Source organism: Furipterus horrens, unplaced genomic scaffold (assembly GCF_987537825.1).
Source record: "Furipterus horrens unplaced genomic scaffold, mFurHor1.1.pri manual_scaffold_1, whole genome shotgun sequence".
NCBI lineage: Eukaryota > Metazoa > Chordata > Mammalia > Chiroptera > Furipteridae > Furipterus > Furipterus horrens.
The window spans coordinates 67,424,662-67,437,924 of NW_028327171.1; the positions used below are offsets into that span (position 1 = coordinate 67,424,662).

At 35.2% G+C, this 13,263-nt stretch overlaps 1 pseudogene; it reads left to right on the top strand.

The window, feature by feature from the left end:
• Nucleotides 1-5,021: 5,021 nt before the first annotated feature.
• Nucleotides 5,022-8,113, top strand: LOC150021266 (peptidyl-prolyl cis-trans isomerase A pseudogene; annotated as a pseudogene).
• Nucleotides 8,114-13,263: the final 5,150 nt, after the last annotated feature.

Below are 13,263 nucleotides of genomic sequence, written 5' to 3' on the forward strand. Positions count from 1 at the left end.
TATTTTCTTTTTCCTCCTCTTATTTTGAACAGTTTCCTAACTGGGGTCAGATCTTTTGGCACTGTAAGATACATCAAAGCCAGACATAGTCATTAGCACTGGGAAACCAAGGATGTGAAAGACATATTAAAAATTTTTTGAGAGGTAAACAACAAGAGTTGGTTTCAGATTCTTCCAGTTGCACATGATTAGGGCTAATAAAGACTCAGAATCCAAATGATTATCTTCAAGTTTCACATGGAAATGGTTAAGTCAAAGATACTGAGGACAGCATTCCTTGGAAGAGTTGGCAAATATGATTCAGTGTGTATAGATGGAAATAAGGTTTGCCGTTCTTATAATACATCAAGCCATCATTAATTTTATTCTATACCAAAAAAAAAAAATTTTCTCTCTCTTGATTGGATGTTGCTTGGTTTAATACTCCTTTTATCTCTCTTTATTTTGCTGTTTCTGAATCAATCTCCCACCTTATTTGCTACTTGATACTAATGTTTAATTTAGAAAGAGTGTAATTTATATTACCAACTCTGCAGAGAAAGACAGGCACCAGATATTTAGTTCTTAAATTATCACATCAAACTAAGGTCAGCTTATTAATCATCTGTTTTCACCCCAAGATTCCAAATCGACATGCTTATGCAATTTAACAGTTACTGAAATGATTAATAGGTTTCTCTGGTGCTAACCTAATTGCTATGACACCAAAGACAAGAACAATGCAAAAGATAAAGCATTGAGACCAGAATTACCTCCCTTCTAGGTAGCATTCAGCTGTTAAAGACAATTATTAAACTCCTTTGAACAACAAACAAATTATTGTTGACAAGTATGCTTCCTTCCTTTCTGGATTCAGCTAGAAGACAGCCTCATTAACAAACCCTCATGCCCAGCTCATTTTCCTTTATTTTGTTCACAGTTTCCGTTATCAAATTTCTCCTGGAAAAAAATAATTTTTAAAAAACTAAGTGATAAGTTTTACATATTCTATTTCTATAAAGCAGGATTTTCTACATGTACCATGATCTTGAATTTTTGTCTGATGAATGTGGAGATGTATTTAACAAATAAGTGAAAAGACAATAATTTGAAAAATCCTTTTTTGTGTGTACTACAGGGTGGCAGAATATGCCACCTGCCAATAGACATAGCACTTTGGCATAGGATTATTTTGAGCTGTGGGCAATTGAGAAAAAACAGATATATGAAAAGCTCTTTGTATGGGGTCAGTGGCAAAATGGATAATGCATCTGACTATGGATCAGAAGATTATAGAAAAGCTCTTGCCTACAAGCAGGACATACATTTGTAAAGGTATTCTCCCTTCTCTCTCTACCAGGAAGGACAAAAGTTAATCACTGGAGATAATTAGACTTTTCCCAGCCCACAGATGGCAATAGAGCAGTGATTTTTAATATTTTTAAATAAATACTAAAATTCTGCAGCATACCAAAAAGAACTTTTTTAATATCTGACAAAAAATATAGGTATAATTTGGATTTATTCATACCAGATGGCTATTATTGTGTTGGTTGTTGTCAATTTTTTTTTTTTTAATTTGACAATCTAAGGGAAAAAACGTCAGTGCCCCTGACCAAATAGTCAGGTATTATATCCCTCAAAAATGTTTGCAGCACACTGGTTGAAAAACACTGTATTAGAGGAATCTATATTATAAACTTTACTAACCAACCTTTATCTTCCATTAGTTTCCCATATATTTGCCTTTCTACAGTTTATACCCTAGAAACTCAAGTCCTTTTTCTTTGTCCTGTGTCTTCTCTAAAAATCTATTTTTCTTTTGCTAAGATGCTCTATGAGTCTGTGTTTTGTTGTTTTGTTTCACTTTGTTTTAGAAATTAGACATTTTTAAATTGATTTTAGAGAGAGATCAAGGAAGGGAAAGAGTGATAGAAACATCGATCTGTTGTTCCACTTATTTATCCACTCATTGGTTGCCTCTTGCTTGTGCCCTGACTGAAGATCAAACCTGCAACCTTGGCATATTAGGACAACACTCTAACCAACTCAGCTACTTGGCCAAGGCCTAAGCCCAGGTTCAAAGCACCACTTTGAGTTACTCCTTATTGAATACTTCCATGTGTACTTGAGATGCTCATATTAAGAAACTTTTGCTTGTTTTCTTTTACTAATGTCTTTTGCTTGTTAATATGACTTTAGTCTAATTTATAAGGCACAAACAGTGAACCTAAGATGGGTAGAGAATTTTCTTTAGCCTTTAGCCTCACCTATATATTTTCAAGGACAGTACTTTTCTATCAGAGTGTCGCTGGAGGGAGGCCAGAATGGGGTGGGTCTGCCTCGCCACAGTCTGGAAATATTCAATAGGATTCTCCTGTGGTGTCATAGGAAAAGTTTTGGTGACATATACATAGGAGGATTTTAAGCTACAGTGGCAAGATTTATTAGAGTGAAAAAAAATAGTACGCCTTGGAGTCACAGAGAGCAGGCAGGCTATAATAGCAGCTACTGTGAGGTAGGTCCTTGCTAAGTCTCCAGATATTTTCTTGGGTTTAGAAAAGAGCAGATTTTCTTTCAAACTATTAATCTTTTTCCAGGCTCTTCACAGGCCATGCTTATGCTCTCCCCTTACCCAACCCCTTTCCTGGATCTTCCAGGGTTTTATGTCCTCATTCTATCAGATCTTTGTCTCAGATTTCCCCAGGCTAGTCTGTTCTCTCTTTTACAGTCACTATCTTTGCTTCTACTGCCCATGCACTCAGTGAAATGAATTTCTCTTTGCCGTTTTCTCCCTGCCCCCATTAATCAGGTGGAACAGTGCTGGTTGCTCCTGGGTGTGACTGGGAGTGTCTTTACTGTCTACTCGGATGCCTGGAGTGACTGTGAAACTATCCTTCCCTAGTTACTCTGGATTAATCAGTCCTCTGGCTCTATTTGCTCCCTTCCTTTTTGTTAATATCTAACTAACTGCCTATGTAAATGAAAGTATTCAGAATATTGTTTCAGTTTTTATATTTGGCATTCTCTGTTTAGGTAACCTAATCATAAAAGGCCCTTGAATTACAAAGCACCAAAAATACATTCTACAAACTGAGTTCTTAAATATCTTAATTTTTTAGTGTTTTGAAAAATTAGTGTTTTTAAATTTCTCCCATCAAAGTGATTTTTGATCACTTAAATGAGCATGAGTGGCTTCTTTCCTCAACAACCTGAAGTCTCTTCTTAGGCTACTTCGTCTTTATCAAAACCAAGTTTATGAATAGATGCCTCTATTTTATATTTAAATCCCTACCCAACAGTGATCGGTGATAGAACTGAAAAATTGAAAAAAATGTGTATGTGTTGACACTGTTGGCTACATGTTCATTTCTATCATTTTAATATAATCTGTAGTACCTGTAATTTCCCCTGAAATAGAGTGTGTCAGCTAAAAGACAAATATTTTCTCTCCTTTTGTACTTTGTGACTCTAATACTTGATTAGACGGTTTAAAGAAGACATTCTAGCCCTCTTTAGGTTTTCTACTTGGTGGCATTGCTACCACTGAGTTTTTATTATGTAAATTATTGCAATCTGGTTAGTTCCTTCTGTCTTTTTTCTTAACAAAAGGGGTCTGCAAGTGCTAATCAAAATGCTTTAATTTACATATTAATAAGTTTTTCCAATGACATTTCCTTCATACACAGAGTGAGCAAAAGGGAGATTTTTATCATTTTTTGAGAAAGCAACCACTAAATCTTGATCTTATGAAATATCTTTGAAATTTTCCAAAGCTGACTGAAATGGCATTTATGTATTTTAATCAGATATGGAATAAAAAAGTACAGGGTATAAGCTTCACACATGTGATGTTTATAAGCAATAATTTTTTTGTATGCATTCATGCACTTATACTTACAAAAATGCTAAAGATATGTTTGGCAGTGAGGATGCTATGCACAATTAAGTCTTAATCATTTTCAGGGAAGAAAAAAACATTCCATTAAAAATAAGGAGAGACAGAATGTTCAAAAGCTATATCAGAAGTATCTAGCTGTTTCTGTAGAATATAGGTGATTTCCTGGTGCTAGCAAAATCCAGGACAGACAATATAACAACTAGAAATGACTATGCCTGTTATGAATTCCAAGTATGAAGATTCAGAAAAAAAGAATAAGTGAATGAAATTAGTTAAAACAATCTTTTTAAGAATGAGACACTCTGATTATAAGGGTCACTTAACTCTTTAGAATTTCTCACTAAAAACCAAGCTAAAAAGAAAAATAAGTTAACAATCTGTCACTAGACTGTGGTTTCCTACAGATAATATGCTCATACGTAGTGAGACGGAGATTCTAATGTTAAACAGTATTTAGTCAGTGACATTGTTTGGAAATTTAGGCAAGGAATCAATTTGGGTTATATTTTCATTCATTATCAAATGAACATATAGACCTAGTATTTGTATAGAAATTATTTTTAAAATCAATAGCACTCTGAAAGGCTAAGGAAGAATTTAAAAAGAAAAACAGTGAAAAGTGATCCAAACATTTTATGTAAAATGTGTTACAAAAAGTATTTTATGTGAAAAGTTTGTCACTAACTAATCTGAAAATATCAGTTTTTAAAAATCTTAAAACTTTTGTTTTCAAAAATTAATTTTAAACTTAGTAATATTCTAGGTATTTCTACAATAGCAATATAATAGTTGGTTTATTTTCTCTAAAATGTTTTTATATAATAAAAGACAATTTGGTATTCAGTACCAGAAAAATTTCTAGAATGTTAATGAATCTTAAATTAATAATATTGAAATTTATCTAATGCATTATTAAGCAGTTTTTAGATCTGGAAAATAAAAACTATGATTATGTGTATAGGTCAATGTAACTTTGCTTCAATATAACAAAGTAGATGTTTATTTAAGATATAGTTCATGAGAACAGACAACTCCTTTTTGAATTCATGGGAAGACACCACAACAAGTGATATAATAAAGTAAGTCTTACTTCTTTTCGCAGCAGGACAAGAACATCCATTCAATTGGATTAGATGACATCATGCCAAGAGCCATTAGTCCAACCATTGACTTGTGCCTGCAAGTGATGCCATTTAAACACATGGAAGCACTTCCAGTCACATCTGGCCACTTGGGCATGTGAGTTGGCACAAGCATGATGTGGAAAGAATGAATACTCCTGCCCAAACTGTTTACCCCAGATCTTTTAATATTGTGGGGTTATTTCTTTTAATAAAAGAGGATCCTTAAAACTATGAAACTCCAAGCTGTACATTTACAATCTACAGAAAGTTTATTTTTCTTTCTCTTCTTTACTTGAGTGGTTTGGTTTCTCAATAGCTTCAATCTTGCTCCAGGCCTTTGAACTGTTGATTGCTCATGTTCAGGGATTGATTTCAGGTTGCACCAATTCATTGAAATTGTACTTAATTTCAAAGAACCTCCATCACTTGCTGGAAGCCCAGTTTTTGTGGAAGTGGACAAATGACTTCCTTATGGGAACCTGACCTCGTCTAACCACAGGTATATATAGGCCTACCAATGACAGAGAGTAATTGTTCTAATATTTTGCTGGTTATACCACAGGTCTCACAATAGCTGCAGTCTCCAAAGGTGAAAAATATAGAGCTGAATTGTGTTTGCTATTGTTTTTCCCCATCCTAATGCTAAATATAACTACATTGATATCCTTGTACTATTTAAAGTCTATTGAGCTATGAACACTGAAGAACTGAATTATACATATATGATTATTAGTTTTCTTATTTAATAACAGTACATTATCATCCAGAATTAAAACCATACATTCAAACTTATGCACACACAAACACACATACACACAGACTCACATACTCACATACTACAGAAAGTCAGCCATAACAAACACTGTAAGACAAAACTGTTTCTTAACTCTTACTGTGTTTGCTGACATGGCTCTTTCATGAAACCTCATTGTGCTTGGTTAGTTTATCTAAGCATTATGTGCTGTGATTATTTCTAGTACTATTTGACTAGTACTGTACATACAATGGCTGTAACTTCTCAACTTATCATATTTTTTTCTAAAGCAGTATATTTCAGTTTATTTGTTTTAAACTTCATTAAAAATAGCATGAACAATCTTTACCTTCCTCTGCCCATCCCAAGCAGAAGGTGTGGCAGTCCAGAGAACAGAAGGATGTTTTACTAATGTTTTTTTCCTCTGTCATATTAATGATGGATAGCAGACTGTGCCACCCCAAAATACACCACTTTGGTATAAGGATTATTTTAATCTTATTAAAGAACAAAAACTCAACCAAATAAATCTAAAGATCTAATTGGCTTTATTGAGGAATTCATGAATAGAGCAGCATCCCATCTAGAAAACAGAGAGGTGCCCTGATAATTTATACAAAATGGAAGGTTTTCATAGAGAAAGACTGGGCAGGACTAAAATGTTATTAGTGAAAAAAAGAAAAGAAAAAAACAAGGATTGTTTCAGGTCCGGTTACTTTTCTTTGCGGGGGAATGCAGCAGGGGTATTAACAAGCATACAATCTTTCTAGCTTTGATCAGGAAATTTCAGATTCATTGATTTAAAGTTCCACTTCTAGAGAGACTGAAACTACAATTAGATTAGGTATTAAGTCTTGGTGAGGCTGAACCAAAGATAACTCCATTTTTAAGCCTATTGTTTCTTTTTAACAAGCTGAATATTTTGAGAAACTGCAGATATAGGAGAATTTTAAAACAGAAGTCACCTTTTTGTAAGGGAAATTTACATTTCTAAAGATCTCCATATGTAAGGCATCTTTCTCTGTTTACCAAGAAAGAAAGAAGACTCTAAATTATAAGAAACTCTAATCAGTGGAGAAGGCACCCTGTTAAGTCTGCATAACAAACCTTACTCTTATTTACTATGCTTTTTTTGGTAACATCCCGTAACTGTACACCTCCAACTTTCTTTTGTCTTTAGCTGAAGATGGTATTTAAGATGGTGGATTGCTCCATCTTAGAGTTACTCGCTTCCCTGGGTATTATAAGGGTTCAGAACTAGTTACTCCAAGATGTGTCTCTGTGGTATGCAGGTTGTTTTGAATTAAAGGAAACATTAATCATGGGTTCAGGAGAAACTTCTGCCCCCCACCCTTAGCTGCCCAGAAAATTTTGAATTAGAGGCATTGCCCGTAAAAGACAACCTTTATGACCAAACTGCATAACAGGTCAAACTTTATTTACTAAACATCTGCTCTTCTTACCATCCTGCAATAACTCTCTGAAGCCCCCAGATTGCATTAGCTCATCCCTAGCTCAGGACGTCTTATATACCTCAGTCCTCCTTTTCTATCTCTGAATCTCTTGTACATGCATTGTCTCTCATTCTCTCGTATTTAAATAAAGACTTTTTTTTTTTCTTTTGCTGAAAAGAAACAAATATGAAAACGTGTCAAGAATATAAAGCTAAACCAATTAGGTAAAAAGCTAAAAATACCATTAAGATACATAACCAATGCCAAAGAGGGAACTTATTAAGATTTTGGTCGATCTCCTGTTTGACATTGTATTTGCAGGTAGCATTTAAAGTAAAATAAATTTAAAATGTTTGACACAGACCTTGCAGACACCCCCACTGCCCTGGATTTTCCCCGCCACCCAGCTGTGGTCAACCCCACTATTCTTCGACATCACTGCCCACAGCAAGCCCTTGGGCCACATCTCCTTTGAGCTGTTTGCAGACAAAGTTCCAAAGACAGCAGACAACTTTCATGCGCTGAACACTGGGGAGAAAGAATTTGATTATGAAGTTTCCTGCTTTCACAGACTTATTCTGAGATTTATGTTCCAGGCCGCTGACTTCACACACCAGAATGGCACAGGCAGCAAGTCCACCTTCAGGGAGAAATTTGATGATGAGAATTTCATCCTAAAGTGCACAGGTCTTGGTATTTTGTCCATGGCAAATGCTGGACCCAACATAAATGGTTCCCTGTTTTTTATCTGCATTGCCAAGGCTGAGAGGCTGGATGGCCAGTGTGTGGACTTCAGCCAGATGAAAGACGGCATGCGTGTTGTGGCAGCCATGGGTGCTGTGGGCCCAGTAATGGCAAGACCAGCAAGAAGACCACCTTCACTGACTGTGGACGACTGTGATAAATTTGACTTGTGTTTTATCTTAACGACCAGACCACTCACTCTGTAGCTCAGGAGAACACCTCTTAACCCCTATCTGCTTGGAATGTTCTATAACCTTTGTGCTCTAGCTGTAGTTCATTGGGTTTCATATTTTCCTTACCCCTTTCAAGTCTAGCTGGATTGTAGTATGACGTTTATGATTATGAAATAAAAACTAGATGAAAAAGAAAAATTGACAGTTTTGATAAATTTTCTAATAGTATTTCCCTATTAATCACAAGAGCATGAAAAGCATATCATAAATAAAAATATAGATAATTCTTCACAAGTCAAAATGAATAAGAACAGTAAAATAATAATAATAATAATAATAATATTACCAGAAACTAATAATGGAATACACTCACTGTAATAGTTTCTTTGGAGAAGGAAAACTTTTTTTTCCTCTACCCTCCTAGGTTCAGTGGATGGGAGTCCTGCGATTAAACTAACAAAAGACAGATTAATAAGAGAAAAAATAACTATGTAGATAGACATAGGAGTTCACAAATAAATAATTCAATGAGTTTGCCAGAATTTGGGGTTTTATGTATCATTTCAAAGCAAGAAAAAATGTGAAGAAGAGTCTAGAAAAAGGGAAATGGATTTGAGGCTTCTGGCAAAGAGTAACAGTAAGGTCATTTTGAAACAAGGGTTGTTTCATAAGGTTTGGTATTCAGATTCACTGGCTTTTTTCTCCACTGAGAGTATTTTTTAAGAATCATCCTCTAGAAAGAAGGAGACATTTCTACAAATAAAAATGTCTTTTATAAGTGTAAATTTTCTTTACAAAAGGAAAAGTTATGCTGTATTTTTAGAGCTTTTACTTCAGCAGTTGTTTCTAAACTGTTTTTAGCTCAAAATAAGCCTTACGCCAAAGTGGCATATTTTAGAGTATCACATGCTGGTTCCTTTATTTACAAGCTCTTCTTTTGATTGCTCTTGTTTTTTTTCTGTAGAAGAGGAAAAACATATCTTTTTTCCTCCACCTTTTCTAAGTTCTCTGATTTGAACCTTGTAAATTATACTGACAAAGACATATTAACAGGGAAAAATTATACAAATTTATTTAATACAAGTTTTAAGTCATATAGAAGCCTTCGTAAGGAACTAAGACCCAGGAAATGGTAAAACCTGAGAGTTTTTATAGTAGGTTTGATGAAGAGCGTAAAGTAGTGAGAAAACGTAATAGGACAAAAGCATGTGAACTAAGGGTGATACCAATAGTCGGGCAGTAGATTCCCCCGTCCCTGGGCAAGATGACAACAGGAGGAAGCTTACTCTAAGCATATGCAAGGCTAGCAAGACAATTAGATGGAGGGCGGAGCCCTCCTACTCCCTTCTGATACCTGATTGGAGGTGGGACCAGGGGAAGGCAAGCACATGTGCCATAGAGATCAAAATGGTGGCAGGGGGAGGTGCTGTGTTGAAGAAACCTGTCAGTCTAGCCTGGGAAAAAGAAGGGATTGGTTGGGGAATGGACCTTCCAAAAGCACCTGTAAATTTGAGCACCTTGAAAAAGCGCCTGGTCCCTCCCACACCCAAAACTAATATAATCCCAAGGGAAGGAATGGATGTGCACTTGCCCACCCTGCAAACGTACTGGCCGGTGCATTTGCAGGATTTTTTGGCCCCTGGAAGCCACGTGGCCTGCGGCAGTGCTGGTGTCACTAACGGGTTCTGAGAAAGGAGCCAGAAGCCGGACAGCAACTGGGCTCAGCAACCACTTGCGAGTCCCAAAGGACAGTATTTTAATGGGAGAAGGAACTTGCCACCGCCTTTGGATTTGTTCTGAGGGTGGCTGTTTTTTCCTCTGGCTTTCTGAAGAAGTGTCTGCCATTCTCCCAGATTGTGCAGCATTTGAATGAAGGCCTCTTTCCTTTCTCACCAACCTCTGCCGCTGGAATTTCCTATTGGTGCCGGCTGGTTGACAAACCCCCACTTTGGTTCAGTAACAAGAGTAGTCAACTGGGGGAAGGAAATTAGCAAGGCTCATTCACTTGGACTTATTTCACTGTCCCTCTGTCTAGTATTGTGAGAACATCGCTGAGTATTTTAAAAATCATAACGTTATAACAAATATCTATATCTTTTTACAAGTTTATCTCTGGCCCAGCTTGAGTGACTGAGCACTTTAGCAGATTGAATTCTGACTCTGTCTATGTGATAAATTGTACTCCCTGCATTGTTCATTTAACCACAGAACTTGTTTTACCAGCTTATTTTGCAGGCCCCTGGGAAAACTGAAATGTTGGCCCATTCTTGTGAACCCCCCCACTTCCACTGACCAGGCCTTTCTTATGACACCAACTATTGGTCACGTCTCCTGACCCCACCTTCTGTTCCTAAGTTAACAAGAACTGGAAAGCCTCATTGTCTTTGCCAATAAAAAACATACAATATATACTTGGGGCTTTACTTTTCTTACAACCAGTTCCCTAGCCAGTTTCCTTAAAGGTCAGATCTGTTACTTTGTCCTTAAAAAACTCTGTCCAAATCCTCTCTCCCTGGAACATACTTTCGGTTTATGCCAAAGGCCACATTTCCTTGGTTTGCAAACCATATATGAATAAAAATTTCTTTGTTTCTCAGGAGGGTCTTCTAGGATTTTTGTTAACATCTCTTACAGGAGAATCTTAAAACCTACTTCAGGAGAGAAAGGAGACATCAGAGAGTTCTTCCTGCACCTGCTGGCAATCAGATTCCTTCAGCTACAAACATTCAGTACACCAAGGCACCATATGTTGGGGCAGTGTGTTCTGAACCTCATCATTTCTCTTTTATCTTTCTTTCCTTCTTTTATTTAATTCTTCTAAAAAATCTTTTCTGTATGTCAAATCAATTTAGAGAAAGGCTTATGAAAATGTCTATTCCACTTCAGACTTTTCCACAGGTTCCTTGTTCCTTACCTGATGAGTCCGAGGACAGTTGTTAAGGAGGTCTCAAATTATTCCAGCATTTTGATGTTCTTTTTCCTGCAGTTTCTATTCATAAGTGGCATGTTCTCAAACACCTGTACTTCCAGTGAGAACAAAGCTTTACTTTAATTGTTTCAAAAAAAAAGCATCCATTGTAAAAACTCACATTTAGACACTTTGGCACGATACTTATAAGTGGATTACACATTGATATGACATACTAAAAAAGACATTTAACATTTTTAACTATTAAAAATTTTAACTGAAAATATGCTTGTTTTTAAATTTAAAAATACAAATTATTCTTATTTATTATATTAATGTTTAAAACATTATTTTCATCACTCTTTACAGGTTTTGATTTTATTGAATGAAGAATGGAAAATATAATTTATATATTAAGCCATTTATTTGCTCAATTCCCTTAATTAAGGTTTTTACTTATCAGCAACAATGTTCATTTTCCCCTCCTCCTTCCTCTTGCTAGTGGAGAACAATCTGTGCCTGTCCATGGTCACCCATCTCCTTGTCCTCAATTTACATTTCTTAAACTTTCATTGACTAGGCTTCACATAGCTGTTAATTTTTTTTTTTTTGCAGGTACAACACAAGCCAGCCCATACACAATTCTTACTGCATATGCTCTTTCTATAATTCATAAGAGCATTTTGGAATCAGAATTTTTAAATGATTTATTTGGTTTTTATTGTTTATTAAAAAGTCATTTAAAAATTACCTCTGTAATATCTTTTGCAAGCTCCTCCATTCCAAAATGCTCTTAGAACTTTCGCTTAGTTATACCACTCTGATAATAACACACCAGTATAAATGACACTGTGAGACACATGGCTCTACCAAACCCATTAAACCACAATCTCAGCATGAGAAATTGACAGAATATTTTGAGAAATGCAGGTCAACACATTTGTCCCTTGCCTCCTCATTTCTATTTACCCACTCCTCATTCAGCTGCAATCTGAGTTCTACTTCCATCACACCACCAACACGCCAGTTTAAGGTCTTAAATTAAAGTGGCGAAAACAACAGGCATCTTATTAAATACAAAGTATATATCACTTTTCATATTCGTAACCACCTATCCTCATGACTTCAGCTACCATCTGAGTGTCTGTAATTCTAAAACCTATAGCTCTCACTCAATTCCCTCTGTTGGTACAGAAACATTTTGTATATTTAATAACTATTTACTGAGCATCTACTTTTTCCCAGACACCCCACAAACTTCTCAGACTCTAAGTTAATCAATTATTGTGTTTCCCTTTCCTCATTTCCCCACTCAACCTCCAAAATCATTAAAACAGAACACCCGCAAAAAATAAAATAAAATAAAAACATGGCAACACAACATAATCCATATTCCAAAACAGAAACCTAGGGGTAATTTTTCTTGATTCCTTTCTCTTACTATCAGATAAAATTGGTTATTAAATCAGATTTATTCTGACTTGTTATCTCTTTTTTTATTTCTTTTTTTATTGTTATTTTATTACAGTTGTCCTGTTTTCCCCCATTGCTCTTGTTATCTTTACAATCTATTCCTTTGCTTTATTTCCAGTGCCACAACCAAAGAAATCCATGGGTTTATTCTGTTTTTTATAGATTTTCCTGAATATTTTCTAACTTTTTCCCGACTTAAGTCTCATTCATCTCTCCCTTATCCTTTCTAATCATTGCATTAAACTCTTTAAAAAAATAGTTTGATAATATCACTCCCCTGCCTAAAGCCTTCCGTTACCTATGATAATAATTCCCAGATTTCTTGTGGGATAATTTGTTTTATGATCTATTAATATGTGTTTCATGAAAAAATTGAAAAAAAAAAAGAAAACACATTGAATTGTAAACTTTAAATGAGGGGATTTGATAGTATAAGAAAGAATTTTACCTCAATAAAACTGATTAAAGTGTAAGAAAAAAGGAAAAAATTGGTATTAATATTTTTCTTCTTACATGTAAAGTATGTATGCTAGAAAATTACTATTATCATGCTATAATTGAGCTTTGGAAATGACTTTTTGAGTTGAAAATAGGAAGTGTCACAGAAATTCATTTTATACATAAAATCTGTTCTCTGAAGGCCAAAGCAACAATGTCTCACTAATTGGCATATATTACATTGCCTATTTGATTATAACTGCTTATATTATGTATTTTAATATTTCAAAATATTTTTATATTTAGATTTTATTT